The following is a 12,735-nucleotide window of genomic DNA, read 5'->3' on the forward strand; positions in this document are numbered from 1 at the left end:
ATTTAGTAAAAATTGCTCAACTAGTTCTGCCCTATCGTAACTATCCTTTTTTTTTATTACCATTAGAAAAAATGTTTTTAGGATGTTTCGTTCATAAATAATTTATGAACGAAAAAATATAAAAAATTTGTAACCAAGTAAAGGGTTTTTGAATACCAAGCCTGGTAAAAATTTTAATTGGTGAATCGAGATCTGAGACTTCACATAGTTAAATTTATTTTGAAAAACATTGATTTGCATAAATACGTCTAGCCGAAAAATCATGTAATCATAAAGTTCCAAACTTTTTTAGTTTGTTTAAAGAAGATTTGTAATACATTTATTGAAGATCATCTTTAAGGAAAGACGATATATTTCCATTACATTTATTCGGATTTAGTTCTTGTAATATACACGCGGCTATTTCCATGAAAAGTAAAGAAATCATACAGAAAGAGAGAATCGACTCAATATTTGTCAATTAAATGAGTTTCTTTTTAAATTGTTTTTTAAACATTTTAAGGTACTTAATGATTAATGACACGTTGATTTCATTGCTACCTAGCGTTTGCTTAATAAGTGGGAAATGCACTAGAAGTTTTATCTGTAGTCGTGATATCAAGAAAACCAACTTTACTCTATATAAGTAACGAAGCTTATTATTTTTCTAATATTTTTTTCTTTTTCAAAATCAACTGTGAGAAAACCTTAATCTACCAGCTTGAAAAGCAGTTTCATAACTTTCATTTTTATTGTTTTTAAATGTTTTCATTCCTTCAATTATGCTCATAAATTTTGTAAGAATATAATTTTTATCAAGCCAACATACTTTAGTATGCTGCTGGATGATATCATGTTCTTTAGCTTCAGTATCTTTTAACAAGACCTTAAAAGTTGATAATGCAATGCAGCTGCAACACGGCGCCTATGGGTACAGGGTTGGGAACACTTAACATATGTACTTAATATATTTTCTCATCATAAACATCCATAAATATTCTAGTAAATATTTCTGTGTAAAACTTAGAGTGTAAAATAAAATATATACCAAATGTATGGAAATATTAAAACTATCTTCAATATTAAGATAAATAGCACAAAAAGATTATTTTGTACGTAGTTATAAAAAGACTGAATTTGTCTTGTCATCGAGTAATTTTTAATTAAAGTGTAACACACATAAAAAATTTTTTACTCAAGGTCTTATTTATTCTGTTGTAGGGAAAACTGGTCCAAAATAGGGTACTGAGGAAAAACGGTTTTTTCCAAATAGACCTTGTTCTGAGTGTGGAAATAACTAATTAGTGATTGATTTTGAATTATCATTTTAAAAAATGCCACCATCAGTTGCGTTAGTTTAAAATTTTAGCAAAGTTTGTTGTGACTATGTAAATATGACTTTAGTTGAACTTCGATGTAATTCAACCATGTCATATTACATGATGCAGAATTTTATTATTTCATGTGATATGCTAAAGCTCATATTGCATTTAACTAATGTAGAACTGAGTATTATTAAAAATTTTAATTATTAAAATGGGGGAACTTATCTTAGATGTAGCATTGTTTTTAGCAATATGAATTGCTAGAATTATCGTCTATCGGCATAATGGGGTATGAGAATTGGGGAATAATCGGGTATTTCCCATTTTACTCTAAGTGTTTTTAAAAAAAACTGTAAACTAATTATATATGACATTTTTATAAAAATAAAATAATTTTTGATCCTGAATACATTTGTGCTCCACGTAACATATATCTTCCATTGATATTTTGAGTTTATATATATATATATATATATATATATATATATATATATATATATATATATATATATATATATATATATATATATATATATATATATATATATATATATATATATATATATATATATATATATATGTATATATATATATATATACAAATTATAATTTATGTTTATTCTGTAAGTTAGTGTATTCTATCATGTTAGTATAGGCCTTAAAAAAACCTAATGATGAATTATCGTCTATCAATATAAACTCAAATCATCCCCCTCAAATCTCAAAAAAAATTTCTATTTAAATTAACAATAGACTAAATCAACTATCAGTTAGCTCATCAGGAGGAATGTTTAAATATCAAAAAAGTCAAGTTATACAATAAAAAATTAAACAGGAAGATGGGAATTAGTGTAATTAACTATGTAATAACTGAAGTATTTTGCAACAAGGAAGTTGCATCAACTACATTAGATAATTTAAAAATTAATCATGAAAAGAATTCTTTAGAAATAGGATAATTCAGAATGGTCATTTGTTTTTATAATTTTTTAAAAGGAACTTATTTTCACGTCTGCATTTAGAAATTAATTCAGATTTTTTATTCAGTAAATTTTCTTGATCTAATTGCGTAATAATTTCAAATTTTTCTTGCAAACATAGTATACATTATTTGAAAATGTTATTATAGGCAAGCGCAGTTTCTAGAATAGACCAGTTTAATTTAAAATTAATATTTTTTTCTTTTAGCCAAACATATTTGGACAGCATAGTCTCTTTTAAGTATTTTTTTTATGTTTAAAAGGTTGTTTGTGGTTGGCATAACGTTTTTTCCATTTGTCCTTGGTTAAGCCAATATATTGTTTATCAGGGTTATTTCACGAGGAAACAATGTATTTGTAAATAATATATTTTGATAAGCATTTGCAATTCATTGGGCAGTCAATTTTTTGCTTGCGGTTACAATTTTCAGTGTTTTTTTCTTTGAAAAATTCATTTTTATGAATCAATGCAAAATTATAGTCTTTTATAATTCTTTCAATATTCTTTGTACAGCTATAGTTCACCTTAACAGTGTTTCTGTTAAAAATTTTGTGCAATTTATTATAGGGAGGGAAATGTAAGTCTACAACATATGTTATTGTTACATTGTATACCCCATTTTGTCCCTCGCATGTTGCAAAATGGTTCTTTTCCAAAGATAAATGCTAAATAATTTTTTTTTATTTAATTCTCTTGACTTTTTCTTTTGTCAGATAGTAGTTTGTGATGTATTTTATCATTTAAAAAAAAACTGTTTTCATTTTAACTACTTTTGTCTGATTTTTGATGACTTTTCCTTGAGTGCCCCAATATACCCCAGTTTCCCCTATATGTTTTACTATTATCAATTCTCTTTGTTCTGTTGCCAGTTGTTATTAGCATTTTAGTTTTTAGTTTTGGTAAGATTGGGTTAAATATATTAATTTTCTTATATTATATAAAAAATTATAATATAAGAAAAATTAAAAAATTGGAGATCAGTTTTTAACTAACTTTAAAAGATATTTTGATTACCATGGTTACAAATCAAGTTAGTTTTAGATACTAGTTAATTGTATAAAAATATATTAATAAGAGACTAAAATTTGAAATAAAGAATGGAAGAACCTTTTCAGATTCGGTTCAAAAATCTATTTGAATGGTTCGGTTCAGTTTGGAAATTATTTGTTTCAAAAAATTTTTAAAACCACAAAAGAAAACTATACATATCTTTATCAACCCTGAACTTAATAATGATGTTGGTAGTTGTCACTTGTGCGTGTTTGACACGGAACTTTTGGCACCCATTGCAAATGAGGTAATGACGAGAAAGAGCCGCACCTCTTTTTTTATAAAATAAATGTGAACTAAAGTGTATGCAAATATCTAACTTATTAACATAAAGTTATGTAATGTTAAGACTTATTCAAGTTCTAATGCTTTACCTTTACTTGGAAATTGCATTGTGGCAATATCTCCTTGTTTTTAATTTATAGCATTTGTTTGCGGTTTGTTAAAGTCATTATTTTAAAAATAGTTTCAAAACATTTATCGAAAAATGCGCTTTAGTGGCCAAAGTGGTAAGCTCACAGCATTTCTGAAGTGTATTGCTATAGTTCAAATCCTTACGCTTGCACTTTTAATCTTTTTCGATTTTTTAAAATACAAAAAAAAACCAAGTTCTATAGATATTATTGTTACTACAAATATACATAAGACATATAAAGATACTATATATTATAAAAAACGAAAGAAGAGAACTTTTAAAAAAGCCTAATAATAGATTTCAGATAGTCTGAAAAAAAGTTATGGTCTGAAAGTTAGTAAAGAAAAAATTTAATAAGCCATTTCTGCTACTCCAGAAGTTGCTGCTATGGAGACAAAAAAGGAAAAAAAATAGCCTATAACTTGTAAAAACTTCAAAATTTACTTAAACAAATCTATTTTGATATATTTATTTTTTTGTTATAAATTTATACGGCCAGATTAAAAAAATTTTAAATGTGTTGTGTTAAACGACAACAATGACAGCGCACTATCTCACCACGTAACATATTGTCTCATCCAAGTGAAAAATTTTAAATTCGATTTTAGGTTTGCCATGACTGTCCCCACTCTTGATAATTTCTGTTTGCTAAAATTACGTCATTTTTTTAGTTCCGCCATTTCGTTGCATAGGTTTGGCAGGGTTCTATTTTTTCAAAAATTGAGATTATGACTTTATTGGACTATTTGTATCATGACAAACAAAATAAACTCAAGTTTACTGCGATCTAGTGAAAAATAACCGAACTACCAATGTGCCAAAGTTCCACGTGCAGATTTAATTAACTAATACTAAGTTTGACAAGATTCCAACTAACAGGTTATGATAACCCCTATTGTTTCTGTTACAAAAGTTAAAAGTAGTTTTTGTTATAAAATTTAAACTACTTCAACCACAAAATTTTAAAGTAGCTAAATTGTTCCTGACAAAATTATAACCGCATTTAGAACCTTGTTGTGGTGGAGATATGAATATTTCACAATAACAAGGTTCTTACAGCATTATGGGGGTATTTATTATTTAATGAAAAATGAAACTTTTTTTTTGTTACAAATAGTGATACTAAAAGCAAAGGCTTATGTTATCATGGGTGAAAAATGTTATCAATTTATATTAATAACTTTTTATGGTAGGAACATAACAATTTTTGACATCAATTTACTTAAAACTACTCGCGGATCAGTTAGAACCTTGTCAAACCGACGTGACCATTAGTATAGCGTTCGTACAAAGTTATGTAAGTATTAATGTTTTTAGCATAAGCTGAGTTTGCTGGGGTATATGGAACAATCGTGTATAATATATTTATAATATGAGAAAACTTATAAATCTTAAAGTTGTCGTGGTTTTTCAAGCAACGAGTTGAGCTACTTTAACTTTTAAAGCGATTACATTTATTTAGTTTTTGTTATTTGTTTGTACATCAACCATTTTTATTTGTTTATCTTTATCGTTTATTTAAAAAAGCTTGGGTTTCGCCTTTATTTGTTGTTTACATAAGGTGTTATTTTATTGAATTAAAATTTTGAAATTTGTTTTTTATTATTATCTTTTTATTATTACCGTTGTTAACTATAAGTCTTGATAATATTAAAGGCGAGCATACTAAACATTTCGAAAATTTAACACAAAATTTATTTTGTGTTATATTTTTGAAAATATCAAGTTAAATTGTTGATATCGTTATTAAACATAAAGATAAATTTTTATCACCATTTACCAATAAATCGTATTACGGGTTGCTTAGGCTAGTATATATTAATAGTATGCACTATAAAGAATTATAGCTATTTTAAGAAAAACAATGAACATGCCCGGATTATTATATTATATATGTACAATGTTAAATTAAATATAACACAAAAAAAAATATGAAAATTTTAGAACTCAACTAATTTAAGTTGCCGATTTTGCCTCTTTCTTATAAAAATGACTCATAAGTCCCATCAGTAAACATCATCAATTTACATTTTAATAAGTTCTGTCAGTAAACAAAAGTTTAGATCTTTTTTCCCTTTGGGATCGTCCATAAACTACGCAACGCTAAGTTTCACTTATAAGCAAAACAAATAAGATCAAAAGTTTTCCCTTGCAGAGCCTTAAGTTGAAGAAAAAATAAAAATAGCTCATCAAGTTTCATGAAAATGCCGCATGAAAGAGTTTTAGATCTCCAGCTTCCTTTTCAAAAATAAATTTAGAGATGCGTAAATTATGGACAATCCCTTTTACAATTTAAAACAATCAAAGGTTTTTTTTAAAGTTTACTGTCAATTACAAAAACTTTAAAGTAAAAATTATGTAATAGTTTATACGGCCGTGGTAATACCGCGTTCAACATGTTTCTCCGCGCAGCCGCCTCAAGTTCGGAGTTAAAGGATTGAGAATGAATTGTAACTACAATTTAGAAAAAAAAAGTAGCTTTGCAGCCTTAGGGAAGTGAGTACTATGCAATAAATAAATAAATCTAAAACTATAAACAAAGTAAAAGATGAAATGGAATTATTATTTCTTCTGTTACAAATGTTTTAAATACCTATAACTGAAAGTTAAGATTTTTAAAAACAATATCTTTATCCTAAAATTAATTAGATCTTGAAAGATCTGTGTAACTTGGGTTAAAAATATTGTTTTTAGTATATCGGCCCGGCCTAACCCTTTTAAAAGTCATTCTTTTTATAAACTAAACTAATTTTTTGTTGTTGTAAAAAACAACCTTTTTTAAAAAAAAAGAAAAGAAGCAAAAGAGTGTTAAGAAGAAAGAAGAACATACGTAAAGTTGGATGGATTTTTTCAGAGGGCTGTAAGTAAAAGAATAGACAAAATAATAACTTTATCCTTAACCTTATATCATTGATATCAATAAAATAATATTCAGCTTCTGCTATAAATAATATTCTATTATTTCTTCAAATTTTTATGCTTTTGAAAATCATCAGTTTAAATACGGATGATCATCGAGACAAGTCAATTAGAAAAGTAGTCAGCAACCCCCAAATTTAAAATATAGTTTATATATGTATATACAGTATCGGACAAAACGAGTGCAACCGAATAATGCTAATTTAGTTTCTTTATGTAAAAGTGCTGCATTTTTTCAATTTAGAGAAATAACTATGTAACTTTTTAGAGACAAAGTTCTTCATGTTTTATTCATCACAAAGTTCATTATTTGTACACGAAAATTAATAAATTAATCAAAAGTATTAAAAAAAGTTGATTTCCTTCTCGACAAAACAAGTGCAACTCGACAAAATGTTGACCAAGCTGTATTTCGCTATCAATATTTTGTGGCGAATCCTTTGTTGTCGATCACAGCCTTGCATCTTCGAGGCATAGATTTGATCAGGTGATTAATGAAACTTTGTGGAATCGCTGCCCAGGCCATTTGGATTTGTTCAAACAGATGATCTTTATTACGAACACCTTCATGATTAATTCTGCGGTTGACGATCTCCCATGACGGTTCTCGATAGGGTTGAGAACTGGAGATTGAGGCGCCCAATCCATCACCGATAGATGGTTGTCTTGAAACCACTGCTTGACTACTTTTGCAGTGTGTTTCGGATCGTTGTCTTGCTGAAAAATCCATTTTATTGGCATATTCCATTCAGCATGAGATAACATAACATCTTTCAGGATATTTTTATACATGAAATGGTCCATTATTCCATCGTTTCGATGTATCGGATCTAGACCATTAGCAGAAAAACACCCCCAGACCATTACGTTGCCTCCACCATGCTTCACGGTCTTATGGCAGTAACGTAAATCGAGGCGTTTTCCGGCCGGTCGACGTACATGGCAAATGCCATCGCTCCCAATGATGTTGAACTTCGATTCATCACTGAACAGGACAGTTCGCCATTTCTGCACATTCTAGTCAATATGAGATCTAGCAAACAGGAGTCTTTTCTTCTGGTTTTTTAGTGAAATCAGCGGTTTCTTTGCAGGGCGTCAAGAAAACAATCCGGCTTCAACAGCACGTTGTCTGATTGTTCGGTCCAATATAGGCAGCTCAAATTGCTTTTGTATCTCGACTGGTGATATCCAGGGATCCTTCTTGACAGAACGATATTTGGAACATAGTCTTGATACGGTCCATTTTTTCACGCAATATTTATCACAAATCTGTGTGAACCTGTTCTGGAAGATTCTAGATGCTTCTTTTCGATGCTTCTGGATGCCTTTTGGATGCGTCTGGATGCTTCCGAGTGTTTCTGGATATTTCTGGATGCTACTGGATGTTTCCAGATGCTTCTTCTGGAAACTTCTGGAAGCTTCTGCATGCTTCTGGAAACTTCTGGGTACTTCCTTTAATTATTAAAAAACTTCTGTGACGTTGACACGGACCAGACTTAAGAAAATGAAACAAACCAAAAAAGTTGCACTTATTTTGTCCGCTACAAAATGGCACTTGTCAACGAAATTCTGCCTGTGTGCTGTCACCTGTCAGCTGATTGCTCATGTCATGGCATGCTATGAATCCAGACTCCTGAACTGTTTGCTGTGGTAGTATAGTTCGTTTCGTTTTTAAGACATGTAAAGTTAGGAACACTTTTTAGCATTTTCGATGTTGGTTGCAAATGATTTGTCCAATACTGTATATATATATCATAAATATATAATCATCAATTCTTAGCGACAATTATTTAATTTATTTGAACAATCAGCTACGTAATCATTGTGGGAAGATCAATTTAAATTTTCATATATTTTTAATTACAAAGTTTCAAACTTATTTTAACAGATGAATTGTTGAAAAATAGTAAAAAAAAATAGAAAAAATAAAACTTTATTTTTGTCCTTAAATTCAAAATTATTTGGTTTACAAATTGTAAAAAATTTTAATTAAGTATATTTTAAAGTTAAAAAAAAACTTACTTTAACAAAACTTTTACTATTAACAATAGCTCTTTAAGAATTTCTAGTTATGCAACTTTTCATCTGTAGCAGCTAAATTTTTAAGAAGATAGACAAAACAAAAAAAAAATCAAAAGTTTTCCATCGCAGAGTCTATAATTAAACTAAAACTAAGAATAGCCGTTTAAGTCCGATGAAAATCGACGCGCCAAAATGCAAATATCCTACTAAATCTCTATATACATACATAACCTACTCTATATACCTAATAACCTAAATCTATATACCTAATAACCTACAAAAATCTCCTACTTCAATTTTTAAAATAAGTTTAATGTTGCGTAATTTATGGAAGATCCCTTAAGTAAATTTCCCATTCTAAATAATTTTCAGTTCATAACTCTTGCAGCCGTTAAAGTTTTCGCTTACGTAACTTTTCAATTCTGTTCACACGACATATTTTTTCGTAGAAGTTTCAACCTATGATTTCCCTAATCATAAAAATGTTAATTTTAGATCATTTTTCAATATTGGGAAGCCTGCAAATCTGTTTATCCTATTTTTAAGAATTATTTTTTATTACAAGTATCCAGTTGCAAGTATGAAACTTGTAACTGTACACTTATTTGTTTTCTGCTCGTGGGGTTAATGCTATAAGCCATAGTTCTTTAAATGTAAACTTGTTTAAAATAAATAACACGAAACAAAAAAACAAAAAAAGTGAACAAAAATGGCACTGCGATCTTTTCTTAAATGTCATAACCAGAATGACTTAAGATTACATTTAACCAGAATTACTTAAAGTTTGGAGTAGAATTAATAGTATTAATTTCCAATTGAAAAACAAACTTAGTACTAAAAGTATATAGATACGTGTAATACACAACATAGAGTAAATGCTAAATTATTTCCTTTTTTCTCTCTCTCTCAAAAACTAGATTTTTAAGAGAGAGAAGAAGAAAATTTTCTGCTGGTGTTAATGTATAAAAGCAGCTTCCCCCTTGATCTCTCTCTAGGTAAAAATCTAAGTGATGTAATCCGCTGTCTATAAGTAAATAGCATGTAATTGGTTTGGTTACTCTTGTTAATCTGTTAACCAGAAATTTATAAAGATAAAAAGTAAAATATTAGTATTTAGTAAAAATTAAACCAAAAATAAATAAAGTTGAAAAATTATTAGTGGTATGTAGACCCATCAAAGAATAACAAATACAACCTAGATACGAACCTAGATTTCTCTTATGTTCAAAAGTAAATAGTGTTGATCTTAAAAGATTAGTAGTTAAACTATGAATCATAAGCTTAATATAAATTTAATTAAAATAAAATCGTAACTTAAAATAACATTAAAAAACAGCTAAAGTAAAGAACCAATAATATTTTGTATAATAATAATAGGAAGAACTTGCGTGAATATTTTAGGAAGATGTGAAATTTAGGTCATATTATAAACCGCTTTTACTACACAAAAACCTTGCGTGTTTCTATTTTTTTTTTTCACCATAATAGTAAGTTGCAGATTTCTATTATGATTTCCGAAGAGTTTCTAAAACGCCAAATTCTAAACAGCTGAAATGCCAAAATGCCAAATAAACTATGGAATGAAAGCAATGAAAAATCAGCAGTTTTTACTCGAATTTATGTTTAGCCCTATTCACCCCATGTCGCGCACAATCTGCGCGAGATGTTTTTAAGAAGCTGGCATTGTGAAATATTTGTTGGAATGATCTAAAATTTTTTGAGAAGCATTTTTTTTTTTGCCGCCTTCAGTTTAAAAAAAAATTCAAAAAAAATTTGGAGCGCAAAAGGTCGCTAGGAGGAGTCTTGAAAAACTGCCCAAAATTGGTTTTAACTGATATCGACAAACCCTTTCTTCGTTGTTATTTATACTACAATATTTATAATACTTTACTATATGATTAGTAAATTAAAAATATCATTGCTGTTTATAAAGGTTTATAAAAAGGTGGCGGGATGGTTTGCACTTTATAAAAGGTGGCGGGATGGCATCCCGCCCCACTTTGAGCACTGTATATATATGCATATATACTAGATATATATACTGTAACTTTTATATTGAGGAAAGCAGCTACTAGCTTATTTTCTCAGTATTAGTATAAGTAGTAACACAATGCCTGCAAAACGTGCTCGAATCGCTGTATGACTGTTTTACCAATTTTTTACGTTGTGTTATATTTATATTTGTCAATTATTTATTCCAGAAAAAGAAAGATAAAAAATGCATATATATATAAAAAAAGGTGTTGACCAAATTTGGAAAACGACCCTTTTTCAACACCGCGTTCAGTCAATACTAAAATTGTGGCAGCCATTATGGTTTGCTTTTGTAATTTTTTTTTCTTTCTACGGTCAGCTCATATATCTCGAATTCACCTCCCGTCGAATTTTTATCTGAATTAGTCAATAACGTAAGATTTAAAAAATTGCGCGTTATTTTGCTCGACATGGCAATGAGAATCGTTTCTGAACACGGGGTGAATCAGTTACTTTGAAAAAAAGTACTTTGAATGTTTTGAATTTTATGTCTGAAAATTTTTAATTGTATATAATCACAGAATGTGGCAATAAATTTTGTATTGCTATGCTATCGGTGTGTCAAAAATAAGAGTGACTGGTAACAATACCGTGAATTTTGTGGAAGCTGCACAGTAAGAGAATCTATCGTTAGTTATTTTACTTTGTAGTTTTTTTAGTTTGTTCTTATTGACAATAACAATAGCATAACCAATAGTATTAAAAGCACATAGTATACTATTACATCTCTTGTAAACTATTTCTTACAAACTGTACAAATCTTTAGAGTACTTTACCTTGTTTTTACTTTAACTTTTTGTGGTATGTATTTTTTTATCTATCGCTTCAATATTTATGTTTCTCCAACAACGTTCTTATTTTTTTTAAGGAATTGTTTTACAACTCTAAATAATTTATTTTTCTGATCTATTCTAGCATCTTAACAAAATTGGTTTGCTCATATGATTGAGTTTTGTATATATATGTTTTGTTTTAAAACTCTGCACTTACTCATAAAATTTAGCTGTTTTTTATCTCACAGATGGCATACACATACAAAATTTAATGCAACATTATGTATTTTTAGACACTTAATTGCCTTCAATTCATCTATGTTTTCTCGAGCTATTAGGTTTGAGGTTTATTTTGTTTTTCATCAAAATGTAATGGTTTTTGCTAATTATGCCAAAAAAATTAAACCAAATTTTTTTGATTTTTTTGATTTTTTTTAGTTATTTGATGTAAATAATAGATTGCTTGCAAATAAATATAATAAAGATTATTTTTTCATAGCAGTTTCTCTCCCTCCCCCTCGTCCCCCACAATTTTTTTATTTTTATTTACGAATATGACAGAAAATTTTATGCTGATTAAGAATTGCATAAAAACATAGCTCTGAAAATTAACACAAAATGCTTTAATTCGATGTTTAACTTTAAAATTACTCTAAAGAACGCTGATGATAACCATAGTCAGCACCAACGCTTAACAATTACACACGACGTATTCTTATATGAAGCAAAAAAAATTCTTAAAAATCCCTGCTATCGCACTTTTTTAGATTTAGGGAGAGCACGCATGAAGTAATACACGCATCGTCTTATTTAGGGAGAGCACGCAAGGAGTAAATGAGTCGACTTATTGGTTGATTCGTAAACTACTCTTGGTTCGGGATATTTACGACACTATTCCTTATCTACTGTTTGCGAAATTAGGCTTTTTTAATAAATTTGACACAATATGAACTTTATTTTTCGAAACTATAACTTCCGCCCCCCTCCAAAAAAAAAAAAGTTGAAAACCAAATAGTACTGCGGGCTATACTTACTGTACTGTTCAATGCAAAATAATGTTTTTACAAAGATGTGTGGCTATGAAAATAGCCGCTAAACAAAGAGTTATTTTTTGTAAGATAAAATTTTTATATTTTTTATATATTATATTTTTATTATATATTTTTTCAACTATTTTATTTTTTTATACTTTTATCAAAATTTTATTTAAAACACAACCTACAATTATTTATAGCAA

The 12,735-nt window shown here is 28.5% G+C and overlaps 1 protein-coding gene across 1 annotated transcript in view; it reads right to left on the reverse strand.

The window, feature by feature from the left end:
* The window catches only part of LOC100208269 (gastric triacylglycerol lipase), a 56,143-nt gene extending 47,326 nt beyond the window's left edge, over positions 1-8,817 (reverse strand). The window contains exon 1 of the mRNA XM_065812867.1: positions 8,692-8,817. The gene's annotated coding sequence lies outside the window, so the exon portion shown is untranslated. The remainder of the gene's footprint in view (positions 1-8,691) is intronic.
* Between the last annotated feature and the right edge of the window lie 3,918 nt (positions 8,818-12,735).

This window comes from Hydra vulgaris, chromosome 12 (genome assembly GCF_038396675.1).
Source record: "Hydra vulgaris chromosome 12, alternate assembly HydraT2T_AEP".
NCBI lineage: Eukaryota > Metazoa > Cnidaria > Hydrozoa > Anthoathecata > Hydridae > Hydra > Hydra vulgaris.